This window comes from Callithrix jacchus, chromosome 17 (assembly GCF_049354715.1).
Source record: "Callithrix jacchus isolate 240 chromosome 17, calJac240_pri, whole genome shotgun sequence".
Classification (NCBI taxonomy): domain Eukaryota; kingdom Metazoa; phylum Chordata; class Mammalia; order Primates; family Cebidae; genus Callithrix; species Callithrix jacchus.
This window is the reverse complement of record NC_133518.1, coordinates 27,497,018-27,507,500: the sequence shown is the minus strand read 5'-3', so window position 1 is coordinate 27,507,500 and position 10,483 is coordinate 27,497,018. Positions and strand designations below refer to the sequence as shown.

General features: G+C 36.8%; 1 long non-coding RNA gene across 2 annotated transcripts in view; it reads right to left on the bottom strand.

Annotated features, from left to right (window-relative positions):
• The window catches only part of LOC144579893 (uncharacterized), a 68,114-nt gene that overhangs the window by 36,920 nt on the left and 20,711 nt on the right, over positions 1-10,483 (bottom strand). The gene's annotated exons all lie outside the window — the stretch shown is intronic.

Here is a 10,483-nt window from a genome sequence, read left to right as displayed (position 1 = left end):
TAGCATTCTAAAAATCTAATCTTGCTTTCTCCTATTGTGCCTCCTTTTCAACTGATTTACAATGTGAGTGAAGATTTAATAACTGCTTAGTAAAGACTAATTATTCATGGTGACTAACTTTAGGGAAATAATATGACGGGCTATTTTTCCATAAATTGCATTCACTTACTCAATGAGGAAAACAAATTGTCAGGAACAACATTATATGAAGTACTTAACTTTATTATTTTATATTAATATCTGACTGTATTTAATCAGCTTTGCTATTTTTATCTTGGCATTACAGTGAATGTGAAACACTTGGCAATTACTAGGGCACTAGTTATGCAAGTTCAGGTCAGAGCATCACAACCATATAAATGTCAATACATTATTATTGGCTATAACTCCTACACCAGCAGCAGGAGTGCTGCTTAATCACAATTATGTTCTATAGAGCCTTTAGGACAGCTGGTGTTGTACCGTAATAAGAAAGTTTCCCTTCAAATATATTCTCTAGATTGGGTCTTTACCATTAGATAATATCTTTAATAATGTCCTTTTTCATTCTGATGGCATTAGTTTAAACACATAAACTCTATGAATGTAAGTTATACCATAGAAACGTTACTTTGTGGTAACAATCTGAATATAGCCACTTTTCAAAAATAAAAGTAATCTGAATAGCTATGTAATACTCTTTTTAATGTTTTTGCCCCTGTGAATATTTTCCTATATGTTTTGTAGTTCAGTTTTTCTCAATGTATAACAAAAGTTTCAACTCTTTACTTGGATTTTAAAATAAATCTCGTTTTCTCATAGCTTTTGACTTTTTATTCCTGCCTTGCCTAAATATACCTTCTTGCTATTTTTTTCCCCACCTATCTTCAGGACTTTCATCCCTGTTTTTCTTTTTTTACTATATTACATTGTCTATTTTATCCTAAAATAATTCCCTAGGACCTGTTTCTTTTTCCTTTACCACATTTTTAATTTAAGTGTCTTTATTTCTGCTCATTCAGTTTATGTTCTGTTAGCCATTTCAAGTTATCTTTTCATCTTTTACTATTTCTTTTAAAAAATCATAAGTTCTCCTTTTGATAAGAATTATATAACATATTTACAGGTTGATACCTTGAATCTCTTTAAGAAAGAAATTTGCCAGAAAAAAAAATTGTGATATTCAAAACCATGTAAATCAATCAAAGAAAAAAGAACACTGAATGTTATCATCGAGAATAATGAAAAGTGATTATTTTAGTCATATATGGAATGGTAGAAGCAGGGGTAAAAACAAAGAAATAAGACCTAAAACAAACATTTGAAACTCAGTACGTATTATTAAAAATCACTAAAAGTGATTTGGGGGCAATAATCAAAGATAATCCTGTCACTTTCTTTTCAAAAATCTGACTCATCTCATTTTATTTCAGAAACCAAATGTGACATGAAAGTGATATTTAAAATATTTGTATTTTACCTGTTTTATTGTGAAATTATGGTCATATAAGCATCCACGAAATCCACTGGTTATTATGTGAAAATATTAATACTACAATATTCCAAGTCTTTACTATGAACAGATTAACATAGTAAATCCACTTGGAAGCTAGAAAACATTTCTATGTGGACACAAAAGATCTTTCCATATATCATGATTAGGACTTTAGAAAATTAATGGCATTTTTATTTACATTCAAAACACATGTGCTAAATAAATAAATAAGGACCTAATAATTTAAAAAACAGTTTACATCTGAATTTGCTTCAAAAGTGAGGAGGAGGGGCTGGGATTTTGACATGAAATTGAACAAATTGATGTTTATATACAAATGTTCACAACAAAATTCATGTAGGATTAATCGAAGTGACATGAGAAGGTAGCAACTTGTCACATTAGAAAAGATAGGACTAAAGATGTAAACTACAAATATCTTAAACAAAGACATTCAACACAGAACCAGACTGAATTCAAAGAACTACGCTCTTCATGCCAACAGAATGAACCATATGTATTCTATTCAATGATTTTGTAAAAATCCACTATATATCATTGTAGTCATATTTGACAGTTGTCTTATTTGCTCAATTAAATTGAAAAAAACAGTTTTCTTTTCTTTTTTTTTTAGTTTACTAGGGTTTTTTTTTTTGACACAATAAAACATACTATAAATGCCAAATTTTTCTTTTCAGCACCTTTGAAGCCAAGATCTGAAAAGATTTTCTTACAAGAAAGTAAGGTTGAGTGGCAATGACACTAAAATCTACAAAAGAAAGGTCTAGTGATCCCAGCAGCCAATGGTTATTGCTCTAAGAGACCAAGTCACCAAGCAAAAAATTATTCTAGAGAAGTTAATTGAATACATTTAATGCAAAATTATCTCCAGAAAACTAATTAAGTTTTTAAAATATGATGGTACATTACAAATCAGCATCTCCCTTAAACCAAACTATTGAAAAGCAATAGTCTCCTATGGTTATACATTCTTAACTTCCCCCATACACTCTTCCATGGTGAAATAACTATTCAATGCTAAGCCTACTTGGAAATTGTTAAATTTCAGAAGACTATGATATAAGCTACTAATTTACAGTATTTTAGTTTGGCTCAGCTAAAGGAGAGAATTAAACTACTTTAGCATTACAGGCTTTTACTTAGTATTTGTATAGTACCTTCACGTCTATTAACTCCTTTGAGCCTCACAGTAACCCAGTGAGGTAGGTACTATTACTATACCCACTCATAAAGGTAGTCTTATAAATTTGCCAAAGATTACACATTTATTAAGTGGCCAAGTTGAGACTTCACAAGTCATCTTTTGACATGACTTGGTGCACGATTCTACTTCACATGATGCAAAACTGAACTAAAAACTGGAGATATATAGTTTGTTCCCCATAAAAAAAAATTTTGTCTATTACACTGTTACCTTTAAGAATGTACCCAGAGGAGGATCCAAGATGGCCAATTAGGAGCAGCTCAGGAGTTTCCCAGCAAAAGCGCAGAGGGTGAGTGGACACCACATTTCCAGAATGATTTTTATTGCCCACAAACCAGGAGATTCCCAGGCAGAGGAACCCCATGTGTCACCAGCACAGTGGGTCTCCACACAACATACACGGCTCCGGGCAGATGTTGTTTTAGCTAGTGATTAGAGTTCCTGAGAGACAGAGTCGTCCATTCAACTGATAAAAAGGGGACTGAAACAGGGAGCCAGGCTAGGAGATTCCCAGGTGAAAAAGCACCATGAATCTCCAGTGTGGCTGTTTCAGCTATGGGCCACACAGATTCGGGCCCCTTTTCAACAGGTGACTGGAATGCCTGGGAGACAGAGTCACCCATTCAGCTTAAAAAAGGGGGACTGAAACAGAGTGCCAGGTGATCAGGCTTGGCCTATCCCACCCCCACAAAAAACAGCAATCTGAAATGCTCTGGATTGAGAGTTTCACAGCAAGCACAGCTGAACCCGGGATGGTCCACCTCTGTGGGAGAGAGGTGTCCACCATTACTGAGGCAGTCCACCACTACCAAGATAGTCCACCATTGCTGAGGCAGCCCACCATTACAGAGAGAGTCCGCCATTACAGAGGTGGGCCACCATTGCTGAAGCAGTTCTAACTATACCCCTATAAATAAGACTACAGGGAAGTTGACATGGCAGCTGGGCAGAGCCCACAGCAGCTCAGCAAAGCCTCTGCAGGCAGACTGTGCTAGTCTGCCTCCTGGCTGAGCAGGGCAGCCCTGAAAAAAGGCAGCAGCATGACAGAAACTTTATAAATAAAGCCCTAACTCCCCGGGACAGAGCACCTGGGGGAAAAAAAAGGTGTTGGCGTTTATGAGTTCTGCTGCAGCAGACTTAAATTACCTGCCCAGCAGCTCTGAATGGAACAAAGGAGCTCACAGCTCAGCACTTGAGCTCCTATAAAGGACAGACTGTCTCCTTAAGCAGCTCCCTGACCACCACATATCCAAAGAGTCACCTTATAAAGGAGAGCTCAGACTGACATCTGGTGGGTATCCTGGGACAAAGATAGCAGAAGAAGAAACTGGCAGCAACCCTTACTGTTCTGCAGCTGCTACAGGTGACCCCCAGGCAAGAAAGGCTTAGAGTGGACCTCAGCAGTCCTACAGCAGAGGGAACTGACTGTTAGAAGAAAAACTAAGAAACAGAAAGAAATAACTTCATCATTGACAAACTGGACGTCCACTCAGAGACCCCATCTGAAAGTCAACAACTACAAAGATGACAGGTAGATAAATCTGCAAAGATGGGAAGAAACCAGCTCAAAAAGAATGAAAACACCCAAAACCAGAACGCCTCTCCTCCTCCAAGGGATCACAACCCCTCACCAGCAAGAGAACAAAGCTGGATGGAGAATGAGTCTGATGAATTGACAGAAACAGGCTTCAGAAGGTGGATAATAAGAAACTTCTCTGAGCTAAAAGAACATGTTCTAACCCAATGCAAAGAAACTAAGAACCTTGGAAAAAGTTTGATGAAATACTAATGAGAATGAACAGCTTAGAGAGGAATATAAGTGAATGGATGGAGCTGAAAACCACAACACAAGAACTTTGCAAAGCATACACAAGTTTCAACAGCCGAATTGACCAAGCAGAAGAAAGGATATCAGAGGTCAAAGATCAACTCAATGAAATAGAATGAGAAGGCAAAATTAGAGAAAAAAGAGTAAAAAGAAATGAACAAAGTCTCCAAGAAATGTGGGACTATGTGAAAAGACCTAATCTACGTTTCATAGGTGTACCTGAACGTGATGAAGAGAAGGAATCAAAGGTGGAAAATACTCTTCAGAATATTATCCAGGAAAGCTTCCCCAACCTAGCAAGGCAGGCTAATATTCAAGTCCAGGAAATACAGAGAACACCACAAAGATATTCCTTAAGAAGAGCAACCCCAAGGCACATAATTGTCAGATTCACCAGGGTTGAAATGAAGGAGAAAAATGCTAAGGGCAGCCAGAGAGAAAGGTCGGGTTACCCACCAAGGGAAGCCCATCAGACTCACAGTGGATCTCTCAGCAGAAACCCTACAAGTCAGAAGACAGTAGGGGCCAATATTCAACATCCTTAAAGAAAAGAACTTTCAACCTAGGATTTCATATCCAGCCAAACGAACTTCATAAGCAAAGGAGAAATAAAATCCCTTATGAACAAGCAATTACTCAGAGATTTCATCAGCACCAGGCCTGCTTTACAAGAGCTCCTGAAAGAAGCACTAAACATAGGAAGGAAAACCTGTACCAGCTACTCCAAAAACATACCAAATGGTAAAGAGCATCAACACAATGAAGAAACTGCATCAACTAACTGGCAAAACAGCCAGCTAGCATCAAAATGACAGGATCAAATTCACACATAACAATATTAACCCTAAATGTAAATGGGCTAAACACCCCAATCAAAATACACAGACTGGCAAATTGGATAAAAAGCCAAACCCATCAGTGTGCTGTATCCAGGAAACCCATCTCATGTGCAAGGTTACACAAAAGCTCAAAATAAAGGGATGGAGGAAGATTCACCAAGCAAATAGAAAGCAAAAAAAAAAAAAAAAAGCAGGGGTTGCAATCCTAGTCTCTGATAAAACAGAATTTAAACAAACAAAGATCAAAAAAGACAAAGAAAGACATTATATAATGTAAAGGGATCGATGCAACTAGAAGAGTTAATTATCCTAAATATATATGCACCCAATACGGGAGCACCCAGATTTATAAAGCAAGTTCTTAGAAACCTACAAAAAGACTTACACTCCCACATAATAATCATGGGAGACTTTAACACCCTACTGTCAATATTACACAGATCAATGAGACAGAAAATTAACAAGGATATTCAGGACTTGAACTCAGCTCTGGACCAAGCAGACCTAATAGACATCTACAGAATTTTCCACCCCAAATCAACAGAGTATACATCCTTCTCAGCACCACATAGCACTTATTTTAAAATCAACCACATAATTGGAAGTAAAACACTCCTCAGCAAATGCAAAAGAACAGAAATCATGACAAACAGTCTGTCACTCGTAACAAACAGTCTGTCACCACAGAGCAATCAAATTAGAATGCAGGATTAAAAGATTCACTCAAAACCACACAACTAAATGGAAACTAAACAACCTGCTCCTGAATGACTACTGGATAAATAATTAGATTAAGATAGAAATGATTAAGTTATTTGAAACCAATGAGAATGAAGACACAATGTACTAGAATCTCTAGGACACAACTAAAGCAGTGTTTAGAGGGAAATTTATAGCACTAAATGCTCACAGGAGAAAGTGGGAAATACATAAAATTGACACCCTAACATCATAATTAAAAGAACTAGAGAAACAAGAGCAAACAAATTCAAAAGCTAGTAGAAGACAAGAAATAACTAAGGTCAGAGCACTGAAGGAGTTAGAGACATGAAAAACTCTTCAAAAAAATCAGTCAATCCAGGAACTGTTTTTTTGGAAAAACTAACAAAATAGATAGACTGCTAGTCAGACTAATGAAGAAAAAAAGAGGAAGAATCAAATAGACACAATAAAAAATTATAAAAGGTAGATCACCACTGAGCCCTCAGAAATACAAACTATCATCAGAGAATACTATAAACACCTCTATGCAAATAAATTAGAAAATCTAGAAGAAATGGATAAATTTTTCAGTACATACACCCTCCCAAGACCAAACCAGGAAGAAGTTGAATCCCTGAATAGACCAGTAACAAATTTAAAATGGAGGCAGTAATTAACAGTCGATCAACCAAAAAAGCCCAGGACCAGACAGATTCACAGCCAAAATCTACCAAAGGTACGAAAAGGAACTGGTACCATTCCTTCTGAAACTATTCCAAATAATAATAATTTAAAAAAGAGGGACTCCTCCTTGACTCATTTTTTGAGGCCAGAATCATTCTGATACAAAACCTGGCAGAGACACACAACAAAAGAAAATTTCAGGTCAATATCCATGATGAACATTGATATGAAAATCCTCAAAAAAATACTGGCAAACCAAATCCAGCAGCACATTAAAAAGCTTATCCACCAAGATCTAGCTGGCTTCACCCCTTGGATGTAAGGCTGGTTCAACATACACAAATCAATAAATGTAATCCATCACATAAACGGAACCAATGACAAAAACCACATGATTATATCAATAGATGCAGAAAAGACCTTTGATAAAATTCAACACCCCTTCATGGTAAAAACTCTCAATAAGCTAGGTATCAATGGAATGCATTTCAAAATAATAAGAGCTATTTCTGACAAACCCACAGCCAATATCATACTGAATGGGCAAAAACTGGAAGCATTCCCTTTGAAAACTGGCACAAGACAAGGATGCCCTCTCTCACCACTCCTATTCAACAGAGTATTGGAAGTTCTGGCCATGGCAATCAGACAAGAGAATGAAATAAAGGGTATTCAAATGGGAAGAGAAGAAGTCAAATTATCTCTGTTTGCAGATGACATAATTGTATATTTAGAAAACCCCATAATTGCAGCCAAAAAAACTCCTTAAGCTATAAGCAACTTCAACAAAGTCTTAGGATACAAAATCGGTGTGCAAAATCACAAGCAATCCTATGCATCAATAATAAACAAACAGCGAAATCATGAGCAAATTCCCGTTCACAATTGCTGCAAAGAGAATAAAGTACCTAGGAATACAACTTAACAAGGGATGTGAAGGACCTCATCAAGGAGAACTACAAACCACTGCTCAAGGAAATAAGAGAAGACATACACAAATGGAAAACCATTCCATGCTCACGGACAGGAAGAATTAATATTGTGAAAATGCCCATACCCCCAAAAGTAATTTATAGATTCAATGCTATTCCCATCAAGCTGCCATTGACTTTCTTCACAGAATTAAAAGAAACTACTTTAAATTGCATATGGAACCAAAAGAGAGCCCTCAGAGCCAAGACAATCCTGAGCAAAAAGAACAAAGCTAGAGGCATTATTCTACCTGATTTCAAACTATACTACAAGGCTACAGTAACCAAAACATCATGGTACCAGTACCAAAACAGATATATAGACCAATGGAAAAAAACAGAGTTCTCAGAAATAACACCAGACATCTATAACCATCTGATCTTTGACAAACCTGACAAAAACAAGCAATGGGGAAAGGATTCCCTATTTAATAAATGGTGTTGGGAAAGCTGGCTAGCCATATGCAGAAAACTGAAACTGGACCCCTTCCTTACACTTTATACAAAAATTAACTCAAGATGAATTAAAGACTTAAATATAAGACCTAAAACCATAAAAACCCTAGAAGAAAACCTAGGCAATACCATTCATGACATAGGCAGAGGCAAAGACTTCATCACTAAAACACCAAAAACAGTAGCAACAAAAGCCAAAATTGGCAAAAGGGATCTAGTTAAAGAACTTCTGCACAGCAAAAGAAACTACCATCAGAGTGAACAGGCAACCTACAGAATGGGAGAAAATTTTTGTAATCTATCCATCTGACAAAGGGCTAACATCCAGAGTCTACAAGGAACTTAAACAAATTTAAAAGAAAAAAACAAACTACCCCATCAAAAAGTGAGTGAAGAATATGAACAGACACTTCTCAAAAGAAGACATTTATTCCATCAACAAACATATGAAAAAAAGCTCATCAGCAATGGTCATTAGAGAAATGAAAATCAAAACCGCAATGAGATACTACCTCATGCAGTTAGAATGGTGATCATTACAAAGTCAGGAAACAACAGATGAGATGCTGGAGAGAATGTGGAGAAATAGGAACACTTTTACACTGTTGGGAGTGTAAATTTGTTCAGTCATTGTGGAAGACAGTGTAGCAATTCCTCAAGGATATAGAGCTAGAAATACCACTTGACCCAGCAATCTCATTACTGGGTATATACCCAAAGGATCATAAATCATTCTATAATAAAGGAACATACACAGGTATGTTTATTGCAGCACTATTCACAATAGCAAATATTTGGAACCAACCCAAATGCCCATCAATGTTAGAGTGGAGTTTTAAAAATGTGGCACATGTACATCATGGAATATTATGCAGCCATGAAAAAGAATGAGTTCATGTCCTTTGCAGGGACGTGGATGAAACTGGAAACCATTCTCAGCAAACAAACACAGGAACCGAAAACCAAACTGCCCATATTCTCACCCATAAGTGGGAGTTGAACAATGAGAACATAATGGGTGCAGGCAGGGGGCCTGTCGGGGGTGGAGGGCAAGGGGAGGGAGAGCATTAGGAAAAATACCTAATGTAGGTGATGGATTGATGGGTGCAGCAAACCACCATGACACATGTAACAAACCTGCACTTTCTGCACATGTATTCCAGAATTTATGAACAAAAGTATTCCACATGTATTCCAGAAAGTATGAACAAAAAATGGACCCACATTGGGCCCCATAAAAGGATATTCCATAGTGTATTAAATTTCTTAAAAGTCTTTTTTTTTTATATTCAACCTAAATCATTTCACTGATCCAACAGTATCCGCTTTTGGGCCCTCATGGTGTTGTAACTTTGAAATATATTGTTATAGAACCTTTTGCAGATATCTATAATTTCTTCTCATCACTTTTCTGGTTACATATAATTGGCTATTTTCATCAAATTTTCAGGCTATTTATATATAATAAGCTTCATTTTTCTATAAATCTCCCCATTCTCCAAGCCAACTCTCTCTAACTTCCAAATGATCACAGGATAAATGGTTACTGACACTGCTACCCAGGTTTTACAGAGAGAACTACATTGACTGAAAGCCCATTATCTGAAGTCTGCTGTAGATACAGTTAGCAAATACTTCTAAATAATGTCTTAATTTTTTTCAAGGGCATCTAAGGGATTTTGGCCATGAGTCATTTTTATTTGTTTCGACAATATTGTTTTCTAGGCTACTTCTTGTCAGTTATCTGTAAGAGAAAGTTCCATTTTATTTTCTTGGGTAAATTTTTCCCACAATTAGATTCTTATCAAACTATATGGGAATTCTCTCAGAATTATATGCATAATAATTATTTTATTGCATTTCATTTTAAATGTCCTTTTTGCATTTTCTTGGGATTTCTAAGTATATTACCATAGATAAATTTTAAGGGCTATTTGAGCTTACATAATTTTTTTTTTTTTTTTGAGACAGAGTCTCATTCTGTTGCCCAGGCTGGAGTGCAGTGGCCTGATCTCAGCTCACTGCAACCTCTGCTGCCCAGGTTCAGGTGATTATCCTGCCTCAGCCTCCCGAGTAGCTGGGATTATAGGTGCCTGCCACCTGGTTAATTTTTGTAGTTTTAGTAGAAACAGGGTTTCACCATCTTGGCCAGGCTGGTCTTGAACTCCTGACCGCATGATCCATCCACCTCAGCCTCCCAAAGTGCTGGGAAAACAGGCATGAGCCACCGCTCCCAGCTTAAGCTTACATAACCTTAAAAGGAAAATATTTTCTAAATCTTCTCTAGATCTCTATTCTCTGCTA